We start from the raw sequence: 25,543 nt of genomic DNA on the forward strand, positions 1-25,543 counted from the left end.
AATCATTTTCCGTAAGATATTGGCCAATTCATAACTGGTATACCAATTGTCTGTGGTAAAGTTTCCTCCAGATATGTATAATAGAGGTAGGATGCACTTCGCTATTTCACTAGAACTGCTGACTTTCTTGTACAGCCCATGTGGCTGCTGACATGCGTAAATTTCCATGTTGAAAGCATAGAAGGTTCTATAATCAACCATAGCAAATATCTTTATACCATATCTTGCAGGTTTCTTAGGTATATACTGCTGAAAGGAGCATCGTCCTCGAAAAGGTTTTAGCTTTTTGTTCAAAGTATTCCCCTACATGATATAATGAAATAAATCTCTTATTGGAGCTAATTTTTATCGTTTCCTATAAAATATTCAGTTTGATCACAAGGAATGTCTTCTGAAGAGTCGCACTTTTTTTCTGATTCAGACTCATGATCACTAAATATATCTTCATTATCTGAATCTTCTAATTCTTCTTCTATAGAATCTTCATCTGACGAAACTCCCTCTAATAATTTTTGAAGTCTTTTCATTTCTTCATTATATTTCAAATGAGGAAAAGACCGAACAGAGACTTGCACAAGCCATGGCTCACACTGAAAAATAGTAACACGAAAGTGCGCATGGGGTGTCGGCACACCCCAAACTATTATTTAAACAACTATAAATGCTCGGAATTTGACGTTTCCTCTCGAGACGTATAGAACATGACCTCGAAGGCAGCTACTGATGGACCTAAGCATTTTGGATTATAGGGGGAGATTGCCAGCGAATTTTTTGAGCGTGGGGTGCCGAAACACCCCATTTAAGTATTATTTCCTCATTTTAAGTAGAGAATGAGGATGGTTTTCAATAAAAATTATTCAGCCAAAAATGTTTAATTGAAATAAAATATTCTTTTATAGAGTCATTAAATTTTTGGAAGCGGGAAACATGAAAACTTTGCCATGTCCTATTAGGGATTCGAACTCCGACCCTCCCCCAAGCGACTTATCGGCCCTTCTATGTAAATATTAATTGAGTCGGGAGAAGGTTTAAGTAAATCTTTTTACTTAAACTCTAACTTTAACAATGCACGGTTAATGCTTACAGAGAAATCTCCACAACTTGCGGGATTTCAGGTAACTTAAATGGGAAATTAAAACTCAGTTACATACACTAGCTCACTACATCCTGGTGACAGCTAACGAAAAACAGAAATGGATATTTAGATGAAATAGTGAGATAATGGCTTAATTAAACTAAAGTCATTACAATTTTTTGTAAGAGTGTTTTGCTTAAAATTCTAAGTAATTATTGACCTGGCTTTAAAAATTAAATTTAAGTAAACAATAAAATTTCAGTCATTATACTAATTTTTTTTCTTACTTTTGTGCAAAATAAAGTTGAAGACGAACGTAAAATACCACACCGAGATAAATCAATTTTTGCTCAAGAGCTGCATATAAATTGCTTGCGGTTTACAGGAAGCCTGACAGGAACAGAATAGCCGGGGTACAGAGGAATACCCTTTTATTTTTCAAAGATTGAGACTATTATGACCTATCTATATATGTATGTGATGATCTTTTTTAACGTAATTTTAAAGCCGTTTACATTATGAAATTGTGACAGTCTCATTTTTGACCAGGCAGTTAGAATATCTGATTATTTTTAGTCTCATAGTAAGATATTATTAATGAAGTTATTATCAGTTAACATAACACATATTTAAACTGCTTTGATTTAGTTGTAGTTCCATGGTATTACATAATTTACTTTGCACTATTTGTATTTTCTGTAAATATCTTAACTTTAACGCTAAACTTAGGGCAGAAGGAAATGAAGCAGAATGGGGTACCATACAACTCCGCCCCTGAATAAAATGTCGATTCTAAATGCAACTTTGATTTAGTTTTTTTCCGTTTCATGTTCTGAGAGAGTATATTAGCCCTTCCCCCCCAAAAAAAGGGGGGAAGAAATAGAAAATGATGGGAAATTAAAGATGTGAATACTATTACAAAGATCACTGGAGTAATTACTAATCAAAGGAGATACCTGAATACTTCAAATCAGTTTTTATATAAAACAATTAGTTTTAGGAAAAAAGGAGAGAGAGAAAATCCGCAATATGAAATGAGCGACAGAGAAGGGAAATATGATGTTGTTTATTACACCCCAATATCTCATTTTGCTTCACGGTATGGTACAAACAAGGCAAATGACATGATATTTTCAAAATTAAATTTTAATTGTATTTTAGTAATATTTTACTTTTCTTAGAACTGCAAAATGTTTATTCAGCGCAAAGTATCCCATTTATACTGCAGGAATGTTTTAACTTGTTTTAAATTCTGATTTACGGTCAGTTTTATATCTTTGTTATCATTGTTATAATTAATTATATAAATAAGTTAAATGAGAAAGAGAAAGGTCTTATTATAATTGTCCAATTTTAAACGTATGGTACAAACAAGGCAAATGACATGCTATTTTCAAAATTAAATTTTAATTTTATTTTAGTAATATTTTACTTTTCTTACAACTGCAAAATGTTTATTCAGCGCAAAGTATCCCATTTATACTGCAGGAATGTTTTAACTTGTTTTAAATTCTGATTTACGGTCAGTTTTATATCTTTGTTATCATTGTTATAATTAATTATATAAATAAATTAAATGAGAAAGGTCTTATTATAATTGTCCAATTTTAAACGTATTGTGGCGTAAGCTGTAGGTGGTAAGACTTATAAAATACTGGTTGTCTAAGTCGTATTAAATTCGTGTTCAAAAATTTTATTAGTTTTATCCAAGAAAGTAAATTGTATTTAATTTTGTTGTAATAAATATCAGCAACGACAGCACAAGATATTATTACCAGACATGATTTTTATCTTTTTTCCATAGATCTTACGATCTATAGCTGTTTTTTCTTAGGAGGTACGACTTATGTAACCTTACCGTACCTCGTTCTTTCTCGCCTTCCCCTACTTATGTATTTTAACCATCCATCCTATTTTAGCAAGGCACCTGAAGTCTTCTTTTGCACCTTTTTTATGCAACTTATAAAAAGAAATTCCCATACAGGTTATCATAATCTTCGTACAGTTGACGAGTTCGTTGCGTACTCATTCCCGCAACACTGAAAATCAATACCGATGCAAATAATATTAAAAATTTTACCTGCAGAATAAAGAGATGTTGCTAACTTTAACAAAACATAGGTTGCTGTTTTGCAGAAAGTGTGGTTTAAAATATTTACTTCAACAATTCTAAGAATTTCAAGATCAGTTTCAGTTCCTTATTAACAGTTTAAATTTTGTATCCTTCTTGTTTTTTCGTAATCGTTTTCCTAACATGTACTTTCAACGCAACAGATAAACGACGAAATATTTCTAAGAAGTAAACAGAAGTGAGGGAAGAGTTCTGAGAATCGTTTTAGTATGGACTTGGTGGATTATTGCCACAAGGCTCGATTTTTAAAAGCTAAAAGGCTAGCTAAATTTTAACGAAGGAACTGGCTTTAAAAGTATGAACATATATTGTTAAAATATAGAATGGATAGGAAATTACCACAAGGTGATGTCATATTTACTTATTACGAAGTTCTTTAAAACAATAATAGGAGTTATGTCGATTAACTTATTTACTATCTGATAATTATAAGAGAAAATTATTAGTTTAAAACTGAATAGCAAGTGTTTTGCCCCCCCCCTAGATTTAAATGGTCGAACCTAAGATGGACCATTTACCACTTATTTTTTCACTATAAATATCTGCGATACCTGTAGATATAAGCAGTTTAATTTTCGGTTTTTTTGGGGGGGGAAGGTATTAAAGCTAGATTAATAAATTTTAGTTTGGCTTGAAAGTTTGTTGCGGGCAAAAAAACTTACTTCCTTGATATACAGAAACGAACTCGTGAAACTTAGAAAGTTAAGTGTGCCGTTTACAAACTGTAGGTAGAAAGTTAGTAATCGCAATAGCGTAATAATATCCTTTAATGAGCGCAAAAGGATCTACAAACTTTTCTTATGATTTCGAAGTTACAAAATCTTTTCCGTTTAAAAAAATAAACTTACCTTTCATACAGAAGTTTTGTATGCCTGTCGTATTTGTTTATAAGCAGCTAAGAATTAATTTAGTGAACATAAACCCTTAAAAATAAATCTTAAGGGGAAAAAAGTACGACACACTGTACAATACAAATAAAATGCGTCAAAAAAAATTTGAAGTTTATGCAATTACAGCTTCGATCATTTATATTGTTTAATGCACATCGTATTTCTAATTGATGCCCTAAGTATTTCAGAAGATATAATATTCTCAAGTAGTATTAGAGAGACATTAGGTTATTATTATTATTTTTTTTGGAAGCAGGACAGATGAAAAATATGCAATGCCTTCGCCGGGAATCGAACCGCGGACCTCTGGAATACTCGCCCAGCGTGCAGACCACAACACCATGAGGGCATGCCAAGAAGGCGGGAGAAATACCTTATAGTCTTACCTACTTCAAGAAACACTAGATTAAGGCTCCCCCTTTCATTGTAATGGTTCTGGCTTAGATTCGTGCATTGCACTTTATTTTATTCATAGTTTGGAGCTTACTGCTTTGGAGTTTGGACTTTTCATATCTAAACCAGTCCCAGTCATTTTTTCCCTATCATTTTTACTGCTTTATTTCAATTCTTCCAGAAGACACAAGTTTTACTAGTACTATTGGCGGAGAGAATTAAGAGTTTCTAAATGGATTTTCAGCTTGAATTCTCTTAAATTCTTGCTTTGAGCTTAGTGCGAGATCAGCACTATTTTAAAAGCAGGACTGGAAAGTGGAAGTAACATTCTCTTAACATTTTATTAAAAAATATTAGTGTTATTTGAACCTCTGAGATCTTCTCAGTGTTTTTAGCTGAAGCGAGGAAATTTCTTTAATTTGGCTTTAAGTTTACACGTAACGGGGATTAAGTTTCCTACATTTGTTTCAAACCTTACAAGCAAGTATAGTTAAACAAATGTTTTATTTTATTCGAAATTTTGGTTGAATATTTTCATCTCAGTTAACAAATGTGAGAAAAGCGGAAGATGAAAGCCCATAGGATACAACGTGCGGGTGTGCCCTGTTGGAAAATACAACCTGGAGGATTCTTACGTACATCATCGCATAAATTATTTAGTCCCCTTTCTGCCGCCATAACTTTGCTTAGCCATAACTTTGCTTAGGTGGTACATTTGGAAATTTAGAATGAACGTGTAATAAATTTTAGCTTTCCTTACCGCGTGCTTTCATGGTGCAAATGGAAGAACATCTGGCTAGCAACCATTAGGTCCGGAGTTCAAATCCCGGTTAGAGAACTGCACATTTTTTCAGGTGTCTTACTTAGGCAAGCCTAAGGACTCTACATATGAACTAACGCATTATCAAGGCAGATAACTCATTCCTGAAGAAGACAAACCATCAGTTTGCTCCCACAATGTACTGCCTCTTTTCAAATGAAATCAAATCAAAGTAAATGCTGAATATTATGACACATTAATATTTGAGTTAGCGCAAAACTGTCATATCAGTTTCATATTCACTGTTTGTAATCCTCTTAATTTTAAAATCTTGCAGCTGACGTACATAATTGCAAAATGCGTATTATTCTTTACATACTCCAAATTGTACTGTACGCCGCTAAGATCATATCTGTCCTATGTCAAGCCATAAATAATCGAATATTATATATAAACTGTACTGCGTTCTTTTTATTTGGGGAGAGGGAGGAATGAGAAATGGGTATAAATATATAAAGAATAAAATATATAAATACTAAAATAATACTTAACGGTATTACAAAGTAAACGTAGTCATTAGACATTACCAACATCATTAGGTTTGGTTTATTTATTATGGCAAAGCACACTAGGGCTATCTGCCTAAGGGGAGGGATGCCTTCGTGGAGGACTTTCTAAGGCAAACTGGCTCGTATACACGTTACACACAGGGAAAACCACAAAAACGCCCATACAGCCAGCCCGTTCGCGGGATTCGAACTTCGGACCGAGCTACCAGTGTTCACCGACTTTACCGCTCGGCCGCTGGTGGGCCCTAATATCATTACTTTAGTTGTCTACGTGTACTGGCACACATCATTACGTATATTTTTAAGTACAGCACTTAATGCTGGTTATAGATATTTACCTAGCATCTATTTACCTATATACAAAACTCATTAGAAACCAACATATTAAAGGTACTAAAACAAATTTGTATTACACGAGATAAATAAATGAGGAAAAATAACGTGCAAAACATATAAAAATACATATTTGGTGCGTACAATAGTTGAAAAGCTACTTAAAGATATATACAGCTATACTTAAGGCGTACAGTTTTTATTGACAACGAGAAATTTTCGCATACATGGAAGCAATGTAATTAATAGCTTTTTCAGTTCTAAACTATGCAACTTTACTGGTAGCTTCAAACTTTCAGGCTAATACCAGTGTCCGGCTTATACTGGATAAGATACTCCGTAAGATCTTGCGAAATATCCTCTGAAATTATCCTTATAATTTTTCACTAGTGCAACGGTTGTTTCCACATGATTTTGACGTTCGACTCCGGTTCCTATGCTGAAGCCATTTGCAACTGATTTTTTTCCTCTGCAAGACATCCTCATTCTTTCATTAATTCCGCCACAAAATTTCCCAATTTTCTGATCGCTGGTTTCGCTTGTAGGCAGCTTAGAATTAGGGTTCTTTAATTATAAACAGTCCACATTTCTGCTGTATTTGCTCATCCGCCTTTTTAACCTTTATTTATTAGAAATTTGTCGCAATCTTTTTCAGCTGTTTGCTCTACCTTTTACAGTTGTAGTATATATGCATTCGGCAAATACATTGTGTTACAAATAATTACAACACTGCTTCTTTTCGGCCGATTTGCTAACGCCCAGTGGATCGGCTGGCCTTTTGTTGGCCAAAAGAAAAGTACTAATATTTATTTATGTTTTTGGAAGTATTTCTTATAATTACCATTCAAATCATTGATTCATTGTAATTTAACAGATGTCTTTTCTCAAAATGAACACAAGTCAGCAAAACAGATTAATTCTTAGCTTGTATATCGTAATGATTTTGAAACCGTACAATGTATTCCACCTTGGAATAATGGATATAATGTTTCATGTATTGTACAAAGGAAAGCATGTAGAACAGTTCTACCTTTTGTAAATATATATATATATATATATATATATATATATATTTTCGTTTAAATGTATTATCTCAAAAACCATGATAGACAGACTACCGAGACTCGGGTTTCGATAATAACACTTGATCAGCACTTTTTCTTTAAATGACTGGAGAGGTTTTATGAGCAGGCTTCGCAATGATCTCTTGTGCGGGAGCTAGTTTTCCTTACCGCTTCCCTCTCCGTAGCTTAAACTTGGATTGATTGCGTCAGTACGCTTTACTTGGAATTCTTTCACGTATCACAGGAACACTTTCAGGAAGACGAACTAAAATATAGCACTGCAAGTTTAATTCACTCAGCTTGAAAGGATTAGAAAAAAAGCAAAATTCTTACGACCTACCGCCAGTAGTTAATAGTATTTCGAAGATCGTTATGGGAACTAGTGAATGGCAGCTAGTTCTTCCTCGCGTAAAGCCACCACATTCTAGACCAGAGGTTCCCAAACTATTGTCCCGAAATCCCGTCAACCACTTGCCGATGTTTCTACTTTTCGTTAACCCTTTCCTACGGGTTGTTCCAAAACTAGTCAGGCAGTGTAATATCTATACTCGAACGGTCCGAAACAGAGGGAAACTGAGCGTAAGCTCCAAAATACTCAGACGAAAGCGAAATATATGGAAATGTCACATGACAAGTGCGAAGTCACTGTCAGGTGAAGTTTTATATTCACTGAGAGCTTTGAAACGCTACCCTATAAGATCCTGTATTGTGTACTTTAAGGCTACAGTTGAATGTGAAGAATCTTAAGAACTGATAAGCGAATAATCGCTTGAGTTCGTGGTATATGAAACAACAAGTAAGAAGAGTGAAATAACCCTTTATTATTCCAATATGGTGTAACAGAACTCCGTCTTGGAGTTGTACAATAAAGCCAACGCTCGGGCTTGAACTTAAGAGACTAAGAACTAAACTAAACTAATCCTAACTAAAAAAGATATAGCCGAAGCTATCAAAAGTCTGACAGAATTGCACCTTAAAGCTGATTAACTACGAAGCTATCAAGGGCCTAAAGTAGGCCCGAGCGTAATAAAAGCTTAAGAGAGAGTAGCCTAAAAAGGCGGACGCGTGCTAGCCAGAATCTCTGGTTCTCTCTAACTAAGACAGTAGAACTTCGTGGTTAAATACCGCTCTTCCTCATTTGCATTTAAACGTGATTCTAAAACTACGTTCTAGCCGGAAGTTGTAAGTTGAAATTCAGAAATGATAGGAAAGGAAGTTTAACTCAAAATTCAACTGTTAGATAACCAAGCGGCAAAATTAAGGGTTGAGAAGTTTTTTGTAATTTAGGGAAAGCACTGAGATCCAAAGCTTAGGTTCAGCGAAAATTTAGAACTTAGGAAGGCGCTTTGTAGCGAAATTTAGGACCCGCAGAGACTGCACCGGGCCGTATATAGCGCCGGTCCTAGGTAAAGCCTTAAGTATATTTGGGAGTTTATTTAATCAGGACTCAGATTAGTTTTAAGCATGTGCAAGAAATAAACGTAGGTATAGTAAATAACTAAACTAATACAATTCAGGCTTAATTGTGTTAGTATAATTGTAGTTTTAGTACGCAATAGGAGCAAGACAAAATTTAGCGGAAAAACTTGGCTTTCGTCACCAATCTTGTGATACACAGCCAATAATGTATAACGGATGCTATTAAGTTAGAATAAAATTATCTTTACTGATTCTAAAGCATTTCAGTTAATGCAGCAGACCGCGCTGCTTTTTAATCTTCTAATTTGACCCAGCTTATTATTTTTTGCAGACTGTTATTATTAGAGCAATTTTATAAAAATTAAGCTTGAACTTTCGATTATGTCAAAAAGAGTTCCCAATTCTGGAGCTACCAAAGGATCTACAAAAGGAAAGCATGTTTCAACCTCCATTAAAACAAAAAGTGGAATTACTGCAAAAAAATGGATAAAGGCATATCCGTTTCAAAATTATGCGAGGAGTATGGCATTGGAAAGTCATCTGTATATGACATAAGGAAAAAGGAAAAGGAACTTTTTGAATTTTTTTGTGGATTCCGACACCCCACTTGCAATGAATACCAGAAAAAGTGTTCCTTATGCTAAAAGTGACAATAATGACAAAGTGTGATTGAATGGGTCAGAGAGCGTCGCAGCGAGGCCGTGCCATTGACGGGTCCAATGCTAATGACTCAAGCCAAAATATTTCATGAACTTAAACACAGAGTGCACATATTTGACAGGTTGGTAAACCAAATTTAAAAATCGCCATGGTATAAGACAATTAAAAGTTTCAGGCGAAAAAGCTTCAGCTGATACTGAAGCTCCTGAACAATTTGCAGACGAATTCATTGAACTCACTACTAGTGAACAATTATCTTCAGAACAAATTTACAACGCTGATGAAACTGGCCTTTTCTGGCAATATGTACCGCGAAACCTCTACAGAAAAGGCTCCAACTGGTGTCAAAGATTCCAACGATTTTCCCCGTTATATATCGCGCAAATAAAAGAGCATGGATGACACAAGCGTTGATGAATGATTGGTTTGAAATTCATTTTATACCTGAGGCCCGGCAATATTTGAATTTGGTTGGTTTACATGATGACTCAATTTTTCCTGCTTAGAGCTATGGGCATGTTGACGCCTGCTAAGAACGATCATTCCTCGTGAATAATGTGTTAGAGCATTTTTCCTGAAACAAAATTCTGAAATTACGGGACTAAATATATCCAAGTCCCATACTGTCAAGATATGCAACTGTTAAGGTTTTCATCTTATTAAAATTCATGTTATTGTTAAAACTTGAGTTTGAAGTTCATTTCAACCCTGTGTCACATCCCAGGGTTTGCGTAGCGGTTTCCGCCACTACACCACACCCCCATAAGAAAAAATCAATACAAAACTTTCGGTGCAATCTGGAAATGCAAAGAACGGTACACGTTATGATTATGCACTGCTGTGATTTTTAGAATTAATACGCTGACACATCGCATGACAGCTTGAATATTATGCTGTAAAAAATTTGGCTGCTATGATTTTTAGAATTAATACGCTGATACATCGCATGACAACTTGAATATTATGCTGTAAAAAATTCGGCTGCTATGATTTTTAGAATTAATACGCTGACACATCGCATGACAGCTTGAATATTATGCTGTAAAAAATTTGGCTCGTTCTTGTCTTTGATTTTACCTTAAAAAGTCCAATCTAGTTATAAAGACAAACGGATTTTTTTTTAAGAGATGAAAAGTTAAAAATTACTTATGAGAGTTGGCGAACTCCACGAATTTTTTTAAAACATTCCCATACTATCGAAATTTATCATAAATCAGCAACATTCTCAACATATCAAAAGTAAAAATACTTTGAAATTTTTAAAATACAAATTTTAATAATTAAATAAGGATTACGATACATTAGAAAATATAACACACTTTTTGCGAAATCCTTCTCTAATTTTTAGCGCTGTTCTCTATATGTACACAGAGATCAGTTTTCCCTTTAAAAATATCAGAGAATTGCAGAAACTTAGCATTACGCACCGGCTGCCTACCGAATGCTTGACGTCATTGTTCATTTTAGTGATTTTGGGACAAAATACTGTATTACACCAGACCATTTTCCGCAATATGTTCCAGTGCTGAAATTTCGACAAGCAAATTATAAAAACTGATTTAAAAGCAAAAAACATCACTATTTCTGTCAATGAAAACCATTGTAACTTGGATTACAATAAAAACAATGCATATGAAAATGGTTATGTCTACTATATGTGTATGGCTGTCTTAAGAATGTTTATGCGACTGATTGCCGTAGTTTGGCGCATTTTGAAAATATGGGAACTTCTACTAAGGTGGTTGCGATAATATGTAAGTACCTAATTTACTTTAGCATCTTAATAAGTATTTTTAGTTTAGTTGCATTTAGTTGTGTATTATTTGCAGTAGTAACTTTGTGTGGACGAAATATAGCAAATTACAACAACTAAATTATGTGAATTACGAGTTGTCTTTTCAACTTGTAAAAAGCAATTCAGAAAGGGATGTCTGATAGTTCTAGAATATCTGATTGTCTGGGTATAGCTTGGCGGATATGATTTTACAAAATTAATTTAATAACTGTGGCAGTTAATAACACTGATTTTCACTGACCTTCATAAAATAATACGTATGCGTAAAATTCTTTTTAGATGTGTTTCTATGGCTAACCCCAGGATACTTAAGTGAAATTGTTAAGTTACAATTAAAATGAACTTTCCCTGTCGCTACCAATTAATTGAGTTAATTACAAGGCTTTAAGCTTTTAATTACTGCACACTAATTGAAAAAGAAATTTTTAGCTTTTCTTACATCAATGAACATCGTTTTTCCTTGGGGATCAATAGATTCCGTGAACAGCTCTGTGAGGACTTTTCCCTTCGATTCTTAGCAAAAAAATCGATGCAATTTTTTGTAAGTTTCAATTTATAGTCAACAGTAAGTTTCAGAGGAAACTTTTTCTTTTTTTAAAATCCTCTCAGTCTCAAGTAGTGAACTTCATATCGCAGGGCTGTAATAAAATAAAATTTCTGAGTACGCGGAAGCAATGACAGTAAAAGTATGAAAGCAACTGACCTAGATCCAAGTGAATGATGGCAGATATTTGGTTAAAATGGATGGATGTAATAAAAGCATAACAAATCGCCAGCTGTTTTTGCAGTTTCTTCCGGAAGTTAGTGCGAAATATATCTCTGGTAGCTCTGGAATATTTGATGAGAGTGGTTTTCTTCCCCTAAATGGCAGCCGGATTTTATGGTTTTTAGTGTCAGGGTGCCATTCTTTTTATGATATTTGTATTATAATAATGCCTCGTTTAAAGCTGCTAGAAACTTAAGGGATTTGAAACTATTTTCTACAGATTTCAAAACTTCCTTAAGGTATTTTAGAAATATTTTCCGGGCTTTTATTAACTTAAATATTTTTATATGGGTTGCGTTGTTTTTAAATCGAAAAATTGTAAATACATTAGGTTATTTCGAAAATGGAGAGATGAAAAATGAGCAATGCCCTCGCCAGGACTCCAACTACGGACCTCTCGAATTCGCGACTAGCGTGCTGACCACTACACCACGAAGGCACGCTAAGAAGGCGGAAGAAATAATTTATAAAAATGAACTAAAGTATTTTAATTATTCGATATTTTTAGGTAGCTAAAAGAGTTCATTGAGAAATAAAGAAAATAGTATGTTGGTTAAAATGGAATGGAGATTAGGAATAAGAAACGAACAAAGTATGTACTGAGAACGAATGGGTAATAAAATATAATTTGTTTCCAAAAATGGAAACGGGTGTAGCTAAAATTTTTAAAATGATATCCTAGTTTTATGAAACATATATGAATAGATTTTCCAAAAAAGGAACAATGAAAATATAACATGCAGAAGCTTCTTTCTGTTAAAGCATTCCAATTTGGCTATTTGCCAGTAAAGAAAGATATAACGGTCAGTGTCACTTCAATATTAAGAAAATCTTCACTTCTTTAAACAGGAGCTAATTCAAATTAAGGGCTTCTGTGCATTCTCATTAAGTGAAGGGAAAAGAAAAAAAAAGAAAAGTTGATCTTTGCCTTTTCTAGTTAGGTGAATCCGCAATAATTAAAAATGACATTAAAGTTCAATAATTTAGTATTAAACTTACATAAGATTGCAATTTCCTTTAATAACTTGAAAATGGTTCAGATTAGAAAGGCTTCTTTGAATGAAAAGAGCTACCTTAAATCAAATATGTATAATATCATTTTCGTTTTGTTTGAAACTCCATGACTTTATGGAAGCTGCTAGTTGTATTATCAGCACATGGAAGGAGCGTTACTCTTTCCAGTTCGTGATAAAATCCTAAATCCTATCCATCATAAATAGACGTTATGCCAAATAATGATGCATAAGATCTTTATTTTATCTTCGACAGTATAAAAATGTGTTACTCATCAGCAAATCAATTAATAATTTAAAAGTCATTTTATCCAAACTTCTTACTGAAAGTTAGCAATATGTATTATTTTATACAACAAATATCACAAAACAGGATTCTAAAGCATTGTCGATTGCCAAATTTCTAACTCTACTCGTTGTCTTCATCTAATAAATCTAATCTTTCTTCTGCGCCCAAAATAACACCTAATAAATCTAATAAAGTCTGAAATTATTAGATTACTAGTTCTATTATGCCGGAAATTTCTGCGATTACTTTCCCGACTTTCGGTGAATTTTCGGAGATTTAGTGAGTATCAAAGGTTTCCGAGAATATCGAGCAATACGAGAATATAAGTTTTTTTTCCTGTTGCTATTCATTTTCTTCACAATTAGGTTATTTTTTATAAATGATTTCAACAAGACTCTTCTCTGAAATAAATAAGACAAATATATTGCAAATTAGTTCTCTTTTGGGCCCACCAATAGCGGAAAGGTAAGATCGCTGAATTCTGGTAGTTTAAACCGGATTCAAGTACTGGCGAACCGGCTGCTTGTGCAGTATTTCTTTTTTTTTTGTATGTGTAATGAGAATACAATGGAGTTTCTTTTAAAAAGTTCCTCCCTTCAGGCAGATAGCTCTCATTTGCAGATAACCCTACTGCCATAATCGAAAGCTCAATCCACTAAATCAGTTTCAAAATTCAAACCAAAACTTTAAACCTTGAATTACAGCTCAGGTTTGCTAATTGGAAAATGAGAAAATCAGGGGCGTAGCTAGGGGGGGAGCAAGGGGGAACATCTGTCCCCGGGCGTAGCATGCAGGAGGCGCCAAACTAACATTAAAAAAATTTTAGAATGGAATGTTTTCCATTCTTGTAAAATAGGAAGGGGGCGCGAAATCTTCAATTGTCCCCGGGCGCTGGAAGCCCTAGCTACGGCTCTGGAGAAAATATCCTTTTAACATTAAAAAGGATATAGAAAATATCCTTCATTTTCATTTGAGTTAAAAAAAATTCGCCCTTCACCAGCTGTCAGTTCTGATGTTGAAATTTTCTTCTTCTAAATTTAAAAACATGCTACCTAATAGACAAATTTACATATGTATACAACACGATGAATCAAAACGCCTTCCACTTAAAAATCGTATCCTTTAAGCGAAATCTTGATTTCAAAATAATGGTGTTGAATGCATTAGCAGGATACACTTAAATAAAATGCTTTTTTTCTATTTTTTAAGTGCTGAATGAGTGCGTTGCCTAGATCGCACTAGATCGGTTGCCTAGATCCTAAGTTTCGCCACCAAGCCAAAACCTCAAATCTGCTTCTTTTCCTGTTTAGCCTTATATCTACTTCCTATGCTGAGATATTTTTCGGCTATTTTATATAAGGCTGATCAAATGTCAATAAGCAAATAAACGTATGTCTATTCTTTGAGGCCCACCAGCAGCCGAGCGGTAAAGTCGCTGAACATTGGTAGTTCGGTCCGAGGTTCGAATCCCGCGAACGGGCTGGCTTCATAGGCGTTTTCGTGGTTTTCCCCATGTGTAACGTGTATGCGAGCCAGTTTCCCTTAGAAAGTCCTCCACGAAGGCATCCCTCCTCTTAGGCAGATAGCCCTCGAGGCTTTGCCATAATCACACACACACACACACACACACACACACACACTATTCTTTGAGATGAATATACGAGAAGTATTGTGCAAGAAGTCATAATTCGCTCTTTTTTTTTTTTAAATTAAACATGCACTATGCCTTTAAGTACGTTTTCCTGAAAACAGCTACTTTGCAAATTCGTGGTTCTTTCGTAAGAGCCGAAGAGATGTAAGCTTCAACTAACGGTGATTTAGTTGTGCTTGTTATTTGCGTTACTGCTTCTCTTCTGGTTAACTGTTCCCTTCGCTCTTCTTTTCTTCTATTTTTTAACGTTAGTGTAAACTGGCCGAGAAGTTTTTCACGAAATTATTACTATAAATCTTCAGGCTCAGAAGTTTTCGCTATTTCCCATTTCTAACGCACTGTGAATCCTTCCTTTTCATTTTCCGCGATAAAATTACTACAGTAGTTAAAATGAAATTTTGTTGTGAAAAATAAACTGCTATCCTCTCTCTCTCTCTCTCTCTCGATATTTTTTTCACTTATATCATTTTGTGTGGAAAGAAAAATTGAAGGAATAAACATCTGGGCTTTCCAAACTGAAACTCATTTTGAGCTGAAAAAAGAAAAACAAGAGTATTTCAAACCCTTATAAATATATAATTGTTAAAAGTTTGCTCAAGTGGTAATGTACTTTTTAATTGTTTTGATATTTTTCTGCTTATATTACTTAGTGCTCAGAAAAGATTCTCAGAAATAACCGCCAGATCTTTTAAAACTGAAATTCGTTTCGAACCAATTAATTCTATTCGATAGTAACACTTCTAGTTTTATGAGTTGGAAACTTAAGTTTTGCTTTGTTTAAGTAAAGAAACGTAATATTTGCATCACTTCTTCATATTTTAATTTTGATTTATTTTTTATAATGTGAAGTTTTCAAATTTAAAACTGTTATTACTAGAGCCGGGGCAAGGGTGAGTGAGGCAACTTGGCTCAGGTGAATGACTAGAAGGGTCACCAGATCAGCTACTAATATTAAAAAATTCGTTTTAAAAAAGAAATTATGGTTGTTAATTTTCAAGTTTGATACACACCAAGAAACCCCGCTTTATAAACACCACACTTAAAGTAACGAGATTTTAGTAACACTATTTATGACAATTTCAGAATATTACACTCTTGATTTTTTTCCTTTTATCTGTGTACTATACGGCCGATTGTTTGATTTCCATTAACCATTTTTTTTTATATATCTTCCTGAACAAAATGGTGCGCCTCAATTTCTTTAATATATACTTTTTATTCACTACTTTCATTAATTCTTTGAGCCCACCAGCGGCCGAGCGGTAAAGACGCTGAACACTGGTAGTTCGGTCCGAGGTTCGAATCCCGCGAACGGGCTGGCTGCGTGGGCGTTTTCGTTGTTTTCCCCATGTGTAACGTGTATACGAGCCAGTTTCCCTTAGAAAGTCCTCCACGAAGGCATCCCTCCCTTTAGGCAGATAGCCTTCGTGTGCTTTGCCATAATTAAATAATCCAATCCAATCCAATCCATTAATTCTTTGAAAGGGAGATTTTGTATTGTAAAGCATATTCAGCTGAATTAAAATAATTGATAATGTTAATTTGTTTTCAAACTTGCTGCGGTCTCATTGTTCTTTTAGCATTAAAATTTATTGTCGAAACTAGAGTACTGAAACTGATTTTTGTTTAATAAAGTACATAGATTAACTTCTATAGGAAACACCAAGTAATCAAAACACTAATTTTCTTCTGTCTTCTTATATAACTTGAACTGCAGCCCTTAGCGTTTTACGTTGCTTAGCTCTTCTGCTTTTCTAAAGTTGATCTCTTATTTATAATGAAACCAGAAAACGAATTGCCTTGTACTAAAGAAGAAAAAAATTAAACTTGGAATATTGTTGCGGAAGAATTATGACACAGCTAATTCAGATAATAAGACAGCTAATTCAAAAATAACTAATACTAAGACTGCATAAGCATCAGTATCTCCCGATATCTGCAATACTGAAAATAATACTCCTAATACTTGTAATGGAGGTAACAAACAGATATGCTTTCGAAAAATAACGCTAATAAAAAAGTCCATATGAGTCCATTAGTGGTCGACTAGATAAGCACGGTGAACATTGGTAGTTAGATCTCAGCTCAGATCCTTACAAACAAGCGGGTTACAAAGATTTCTTTCGTGTTTCTGCACATTACGTAGAGTGAATACCAACAAATTTCCCTTAGAAAATCGCCCATGATGACCCTGCCTTTAAGATGATTTCCATCTCCTTCTCTCTGTTAATCAGTTAACTACAGCAAATCGAAAACAATATAATTATTAACTGTTCTTTTTTGATGTGAGACAGAAATATCAATATCGAGTAATTTTTAAAATTTTTAGCTGATTATTGTTACTTAGCATTTATATTAATGCATCAAATGCAGGCAAGCCTTCCAACACTAAATCATTTCAATCGTCTTGAAATAATATCATCTTGAAGGAAATTAAATTAAAAATTTTATGAATGTAATCTGCACTGAATTTAACTCTGCATACGCAGCCTCTCCTTAAGGTCTTTCATCTGAGGGAGCCAGGAGAATCTGTCGTCTATAATCACACCCAAGTAGCGGAAATGTTTCACGAGTTGAATATTTCTGCTATGGAGGTTTCCGTATGGGGTACGCTTGCACCTTTTTACTGGACTAATCAGCAACGACGAAGGCTAAGAGTTCGTATCATCGAGCATACCAAGAGGTCCGATCATGAAAAACATGAAATTGTTAATATTTTGATTTTTATAGCAAACAGCAGAGTTAAAAATCTCCTATTTAATGGCTTTTTTCTACTTTTTTAGATATTAGAAATCAATCGTTTATTCAGTTTTCTTTTTGAAATATTTTCTCTTAGCTAAACAGGACTTTATTTCATGCTGTTTATTGAAATATAAAACTGATCTTAATACATATACATATTGAACTTTAAAATATTAAATCTGTCATATAAAACCATGACTGTTTAAGGAAAGAATAACTTGCCTAGCAAACCTGAGTGCAAGAGAAACAACGTTAATTAACGTAAATAAAATCTACATTGTTGTTCTTGCACTCTTGAGGGGTTTTTGTTATCAAGGTAAGAATAAATTTTGATGTAGACCTCTCTGAAAACGTTCGCGCCAATTCGCATTTTTGTTTTCGATTAGCCAGTAGAAAAACATGAGAAAGTACGCTGAGAAATATATAAACGTTGACGTAGAAATTTTACTTCCGAAATATAGTTTTATGAGGTATTGCATTTGCATCACTTCCCCCAATAAGTTTTAAAAAATGCATTTTGTTCGATTCTATACTACTGTTCGAAGGTTTCTCTTCTACAAGTCTGCTGCTGAAGAAATGCAGCAAAGAAAATGAAAAAAGTATGAAAAGAGCTACTGCTTAAACAACTTATTTAGCGTTGTACAGGCGATTATGTTGCAGATATCTGACTGTAACGCATATATATACAACCAAAAATTATGATGCATGAATAAAGCAGTTCCAAAAGAAATTTTGTCCCCTGGAAAGCAAGGCGGAAAAAAAAACATTGAGGGGTACATAACGCAATGCGGATACATCGCATAAATTATAGTGCATAAAAGAAAGTAACGAAATGTCGCAATTTTAAAGCAGCGTCGTTGAAAACGCTGCGCTAAAAAACCAAAGCAAGAAGAAAATATCATCTGAAAATTGCTTCGCGGAAACATAAGTATTCAGCATCAGAAGATTCCAGATACATGTTTGCCTTGTAAAAATGCTGTAAATAATTTATTAACGAGATAGAATTCGAAAGTATTCTGTCCGTTACTTTATTAGCTACTAATTTATGTTAGCTGCTTAATTCCCGCATTTATTTAACTCCGTGTATTCGTTTAATAATTTAAGAAGTACTAATTATGTTACTTTATGCAAAATGTTGTCCATTAACTGTGACAGAGAAGGTACATTTTCTTCTGATAGCTACTTCTCATAGACGTTAATTATCACTCATTGCTTTCAATACATATTTGATTTTATCATAGATATCCTTTGCTACTATAACACAGTAAGGTATTTTGAAACGTTAAAGACAGCGGAGAAGTAGTTCGAGTATTTATAAATAGAATTGCTGCTTCGTTCTCTCATATTTAATGGCTAGGAAATTAAACTTTTCAAAATCTGTGGCTATCAGTAGAAAGTATGTAGAATTTGTTTTAGGTAACAATTGCTTTTAATTCTTTAAATATTTTTATTATTAAAATGTTAAAATCTTTCCATATAAAAACTAATGCAATGTTTTTTAAAATCAGAAAATAAAGCAAAACGAAGAAGAAACGACTGTGAATGAAGTGAAAATACAAATAAATAAAGTGGGTTATTAGAAGTACATTTGCGAAATTTCTTAAATCTTTATTTTTTCCTTTTATGCACTGCTCGTCACAGTTAAAGGATATTGAGTAGAAACCAAGCTTAACTAATATTTATCGAAACATTTCAGAAATAATTTAAAACGTTATTTAAAATAAATTACCATGTTTTCCAATTGATTAATCTCAAAATACTGAATTTAAAGTCTAATTCATAGACATTTAGAAATGACGGAGAAATTAATCCCATTTGTTTCGCAATAAATCTTTCTTTAATATAGTATATGGTCACCTTTGACAGAAATGCAACCCTCACAACTTGATTTTACAGAATTTACCAAACTCTTAATCAAAACTTGTGGAACTACATGCTGTTCTTTTAAAAGTATTCTTTTCAACTCCTGAGTGGTCTGCAGAGGCATTTCTGCATCCTAAAGCGTTTCATACATATTTAATGAGATTCAAGTCTACTGAGTTAGCTGCCCAATACATTCGACTGATATGTTTCCTGTTTCCAAATATTCTGACACCAGAAATGCTTGATTTGAACGAGTACTGCCATCCATTAGCAAAACGCCATCCTTAAACCAACACACATGGGTTCTATGACCTAGTCCACATACACGTGGGATCGTTAACATAACCTCCATAAAGATATGCAACTCGGCGCTGCTATTCTTAATGATTCCATCCCAAACCATGAAACAGTTTCTCCAGAAATGGGTTCTTTCGTGAACAAGGAACGGTAAGTTGCTTGTTCCTTTCTCCCTCAAGATCAAACTACGTTTAGAATCACAGCTCAGGCTGTATATGGTTTCGTTTTCCTATTGGCTCCACTGAACATGGTGACCAAACCGCCTTAAATGAGTCCCTTGAAACATGAAATCTCTAGAACACAAACCATTGGTTTTTTTTCACATAAAGTCCAACCTGTTCAAGTCTTCCTCCAGCAGCAGAATGGTTGATTCGAGTTCCTGCGACAGCCTAAAAAGTTTAAATCCTATAGTCAATTCATTGTTTCTTCGAGCCGAAAATGACAGAAAACAGTTTTCGGTAACAGTTGTTGTATCTCGGCCGCCTTTCTCTAGGCTAAGTACTAATCGATTTACTGCTTTTAAAACAGTTTCAAGTTCTTGATATGACCCACTGAGAGATATTCTGACTTTGGGCGACCTCTCTTTGTTTCTGCCTCCTTCGCTCGATTAGTTTACCAATGATCTACCTCTTTTGCCCTTCATTTAAGTACTTAAATGATGCTTTTGAGTCATAACTAATGCGAACTGATAATGATTAAAAACCAAATTAAATTTAAATAAAGCTACACACCTGAATTCCAGCATGCGTCCACTGCGCAACACGCTGAAGTTGTCTAATTTGCATATTTCATGTGTTAAGCTATGAGCAGAAGCCCAATTTTGAGTTCGTTTGCATGTAGTTAATATAAATAAGTACATCTTTAGATAGTGGTTGAAAAATTTTGTCAGTAAACATACTTTTAAAGATTATCTTTTAATTCCGACAAGCAATAAAGCTCATTTTCTGGTCTGAGAAATATAAAAAAGAAAATGTGTATTAGAAGGAAATATTATATAAATTTAAGCATCGATATTTTATGTCAGTTGTGCTTAACTTGTGTATGCTCGAAGCCAGATTTATATGTACCTTGAGACAGGTGGCTGCACTATGGCCGTGTCCACAAAAGTCGTTACTCCGTTTTTATTTTTGAAAACGCTGCTCATAGACATATATCGTAAAATAAAAATTTCGTAAATACATATCCTTGTATCATGAAACATACAAATCCTCCAATCACTGAAAATCAAGATTTTTGTAATAAGAAAAATTTTTATACCTACGAATGGTATGTAAACTGAATAGTAGCCGTAGAGGCTGTAGATTATATTAAATATAATTTGCTTAAATCAGATCAAAAGCAAATTGTATAAATATGCTATCTTGTTTTTAAATAAAAGTAATGTTTTGTTACCACCTAATAAAACCAAAACTTTATATTTGAATAGAATTAAAAAGGGGTATAAAAATGCCTCCTATATTTTGCTAATAGATATTAATTATAATCAGTAGATTTTATTTTTTTTCACACATTACTATATGCATAGGAGCGTTAGAGAAAATGTCAATATCCGAAGAACATACTTAATATAGAAAAGTCTTTAAACATTAATAAAATTATTAATCTTCGCAAAAAATCAGTATTATATTTACAAAGAGTATTGAAATTACTTCCTTGAAGTTTCACTATAGGAGCAACAAAAATTTCATTAATAATCTAATTTCTATAAAAGTATAAACTTATTATTAAGAAGTACGTTTTATTAAATGACTCACTTTATTTTTCCGATAAGCAATGTACAGTTATAATCTAAAAGATAAATGAAGGATATTACTCTACTTATATTTACAATGACGTCCTTGTTCGCTAAACCATTTTTTTTCTTGGTCCTTAAGTAAAAAATTCTTTTTACTTAGGAACTTAACCTCTTAACTTGTAAACTTCTCTTAGAAAAGTTGAAAATTAAATTAACCTGTGTCTTCTAAGATGACGTTCTTTAAACAAAGGTAGTTTTTTAAAATGTGATGTCGTTCCTTTTCATTGTTTACATAGCATTTTATTGGAAGATATATTTTAAGCTCAGCTCGTAACTATAGATATATTTAACTCGTAACTATAAGCTAAGCTATTAAAGCTCAGAAGTTCGTTGAAAGATAACTGCACTTATTCTCGATAGACCGAAAACAAGACGAACAATACTTGCGAACACTAAAAAGTACTATGCACGAAGTCTGCATTCAAACAAATCGGACTAAAAGTTGCTAGAACCAACTTCTATGAATTGCCTCAATACAGTTCTACTGTTTTCATCATCTGTTAATAGAAGTTCGAAATTCAACTGTTTCATTAGATGTTTTGAACGTACACAAGCATAAGCTGTTTAAATGTTAAAATAATAATTGTAAATGATTTTCTTTTCACAGTCACTTATTTATGAAGTACAATAAACAAATATACTTTTAGAGAGTATTTAATGGTTGTAGGGATTTATATTTATTTTTAATAATAATTTAAATTTTAGTTCAGACTTTCCTATAAGCCTTCATTCCTCTAATTGTCAATGCCAGACTAGTTAAATTTTGGTAGTGCGCGTGGAAGAATGCAAATTTACTTTGAGGAGAAAAGTTTAAATACCGAGTTTTTAGAAGGAGAGTTAGAGAGTTGGGCTGTAGCTGCCGTCTCTTCCGTAGGTACGTTTGCTGATTGCTGGTTCAAGTGGCTTAATTGCATTTATCTGCTGCCACTAGTTTTAGAAGGGGGGTTGAAGTTTGGGATTTCGCACTGTAAATTTTAGAGTTAATAAAGGGTTTGAACCCTTCTTCTGTGTAGTTTCCTGCTACTCCTGTATCCAGATAGAAGTTAATCCCCTGGACACTACATGGTGTAACATACTTAGACACTTTCAAAGGTGCAAGCAAAAGGAACAGGAGTTTCTGAATTGACTCAGTCGGAATTAATATATTATCTAGTTTATTATCCTTTTCGTATACCATCTTAACTAAGTAACAAAGCCTAGGAAAGCACTGAACTAACACATTTACCTATAAATTTCCAGAAAATTAAGCATTCCTAAAGAGTTATATAAGGTAGAATTTAATTAATATCATACAAAATTTATTTTTATAAATATGCTGTAAATAAACAAATGATTTGCTGAAGTACTTTACCTCACTGATGCATTGTACATTATCAGAAGTTGATATTCAGCTATGAAGCTCGTGAAAGAGCCACTACCTGTGAATTAAACTGCATGTGAGAAATATTTTGTAACTAGAAAATAAGTATTGAAATATATCAAATATTTTATTAAAGTTTATTAACAATTCTATGCGCTTTCCTATTATCTATAGTTACAGATAAGTGAGATGCTATATAAATAGAATCTCACTTATCTGTAACTTTACACTTAAGCGAGGAATTATCTGTGCATATTATATCACCATCGCTCTACAATTTGGATTCTGAAGATAGTTAGGATAATGCACGACAAGAGCTACAGTATTGCGCAATAGGTTCAAAAGTTATAGATACCGTCCAGTCGGTAAAGTGGTTAGTGACGCTGATTGCCAGTTCGGATCCCGCAGAAGGCGTGGATGTTCGCAAATGTCTGTGGGGCATAGAACCACTCAAAATATACGACGAGTCGAAATTTCTCTCGAGAGGTTTAATGGTAGGGAAGGAGGGGTGGCAGAACCTCGGATTCGTCCCTCAGGAAACTCTCCTTCAAAGCTTAAGCACAGTTGGGCAGAGTCTTACTGCCATTTTTTATGGTGTTCATGGCTCTTGCCAACGACGCACGCAGTATTGCATTCCTTGCCACAATAAAATTAGTTGGCGTCTTCTGATTAAGTTAGACAAGTGTGATTAACCACCACCACCACAACAAGTTATAGATAAATGATATTCTAGTTATCCTACTAAGAGATTGAGTGAAAAATTATCTACCGTAAGATTATCATTATCGCACCAGCATTATAATTTTGATGGTAGTTAGGGAGTTAGAACAGCATGATCTGCAGATTTAAGGGTTTTCAGTAACAAGGGCTATAAAAACTGAAAGCAAGGTTTTCATTGATTCTGAGAACGAAGATATCTTAAACAATGCGTAATATAACAAATACACAATACAAGTATGCATTTTGATTACTTGTAGCATATATTTTACAACAATGTGACAAGAATTTTGATAGCAGTGAACAATAAATATGAGACAATTGCAACAGAAGTAAATGTATGCAGAATACTTGATGCAATTGTAAATTAAGAAAACGAAAAACTTGCATACATAATGAAACATTAAGTCGACGCACACATATTACTGCAGGTTTTTTACTCTTTCAGGTACTTTTCTTGATTAAAAAACTAAATCTATGCTAATTAGCCGAGATTATTTATTTAGATAAAAACATTACAGTTATGAGCAAGCGTTAATGTAACTTAATTCAAAATAAGTTTTAATACCACGTTACGAATTGAATGAGATAGCTTTGAGCTAAATGTGCTCGGATTTGTTAAGGTTTGTTTAGCAGTAACTCCGTAGGAAACAAAAGGAAAGATGTTTCTGTTTACTTTTTCCTATTTTAACATTTCTTAAAATGAAATTTTTACATTTTAAAATGTTTCTCCGAAATCGACTTCTGCTTACAGAATCTTTTGCCAAATTCAGGAGACGAAGAGAACTAAAATGTAGGAATTATTCTTTGGATTTCTGCTACTAGATACAAAATACTGTCCTTGCTCCAGCCTCTTCTGGTAAAATAGCCGCGTCAAGAGGAAGATGTTGCTCCGACCAGGAGAGATTCTTTATTTGTAAGGGATGCTCTTTTGGGAAATCAAGTTTAAAACAAAAGTGGGCAAGGAAGAGTATAAAAGATTGTCCCAGGGTGCAGTTGCCCATTCGGATTGCAGACATTAGTGACATACATATACTGAAGGCAAAAAAAGTTAGATCAATGTAATGGGCACGGGTCGGACCCCGCAATTGTCCAGAAGAATGGCAAAGGAAGCCTGGAACTCTGTCGCTTGATGTGATCAGCCTGATGGGATTAAAGACAAATGAAAGGGCTAGAAAGGATTCATCCGCCTTTGAATTGCGGCTATCCGCAAGCAAAAAACACAATTGGATCAAGGGGGAACGGTTTTTCTTTCGGCATCTAATTCGAGCTTTCTGAGCTTTGAAAGTCTCTCTAGAGATAGATTTTTATTTTTGCTGTTCAAAAGGAGTTAAATCACCTGTAATGATCTCGTCAGCTAAATTACCGACTGACTCAGGTGTGGCTAAATAAAATTCCCCAAGTGGATATTCACTTTGTGATCCACTGACGTCCTAAATACATATGGAGGGGATTTAAAAAAGAATTAATGCACGGGGAGAATGTAACCACTAGCTGTTACTCTTTATTGTTGAAAAAGGTCACAGACTTCTGTTTTCTTTCTCTCTAATTTTCTTTCTTTTTTAAACTTAATTTCATTAAAAACAAAAATACGTACTATTATAGTACCAAGATTCAGTTTCAACATTTTCCTTGAATATTTTAAAAGAAGAAGACAGCAATTAACTGACACAAAATAATTTTATTTGTATTTTTAATAAGCGTTTTTATTTATTTTCTAAAATTTAAAAGTTTCCTTTTAATAGCTTAGTCAAAGAGGAAGGAATAACTCAGAAATTGTTCAAAAAATTTTAAACAATATCCTTTTGATTTCTATTAGATAAATGAATTTATTTGAATGTGATGTAAACATGTGCTGTGATTGAATAAAGTTTACTGTACATATTCTGCCCAGTACTTTTGTTAAATGTTTAACAATTCATCATAACCCTTGTGAACGTTTGATTCAAATACAGTAAATA

General features: G+C 33.7%; 1 protein-coding gene across 4 annotated transcripts in view; it reads right to left on the bottom strand.

Annotated features, from left to right (window-relative positions):
* Positions 1-25,543, bottom strand: part of LOC118186067 (plexin-A2-like) — a 1,141,010-nt gene that overhangs the window by 591,726 nt on the left and 523,741 nt on the right. For 3 of the 4 annotated variants that reach the window (XM_085809147.1, XM_085809148.1, XM_085809150.1), the window contains one exon: positions 22,857-22,923. The exons of the other annotated variant lie outside the window; for it this stretch is intronic. The gene's annotated coding sequence lies outside the window, so the exon portion shown is untranslated. The remainder of the gene's footprint in view (positions 1-22,856; positions 22,924-25,543) is intronic. 4 annotated transcript variants of the gene reach the window in all.

The sequence above is a fragment of the Stegodyphus dumicola genome, chromosome X2 (genome assembly GCF_044657685.1).
Source record: "Stegodyphus dumicola isolate Sdum_Otavi_A_Nest chromosome X2, ASM4465768v1".
Lineage (NCBI taxonomy): Eukaryota > Metazoa > Arthropoda > Arachnida > Araneae > Eresidae > Stegodyphus > Stegodyphus dumicola.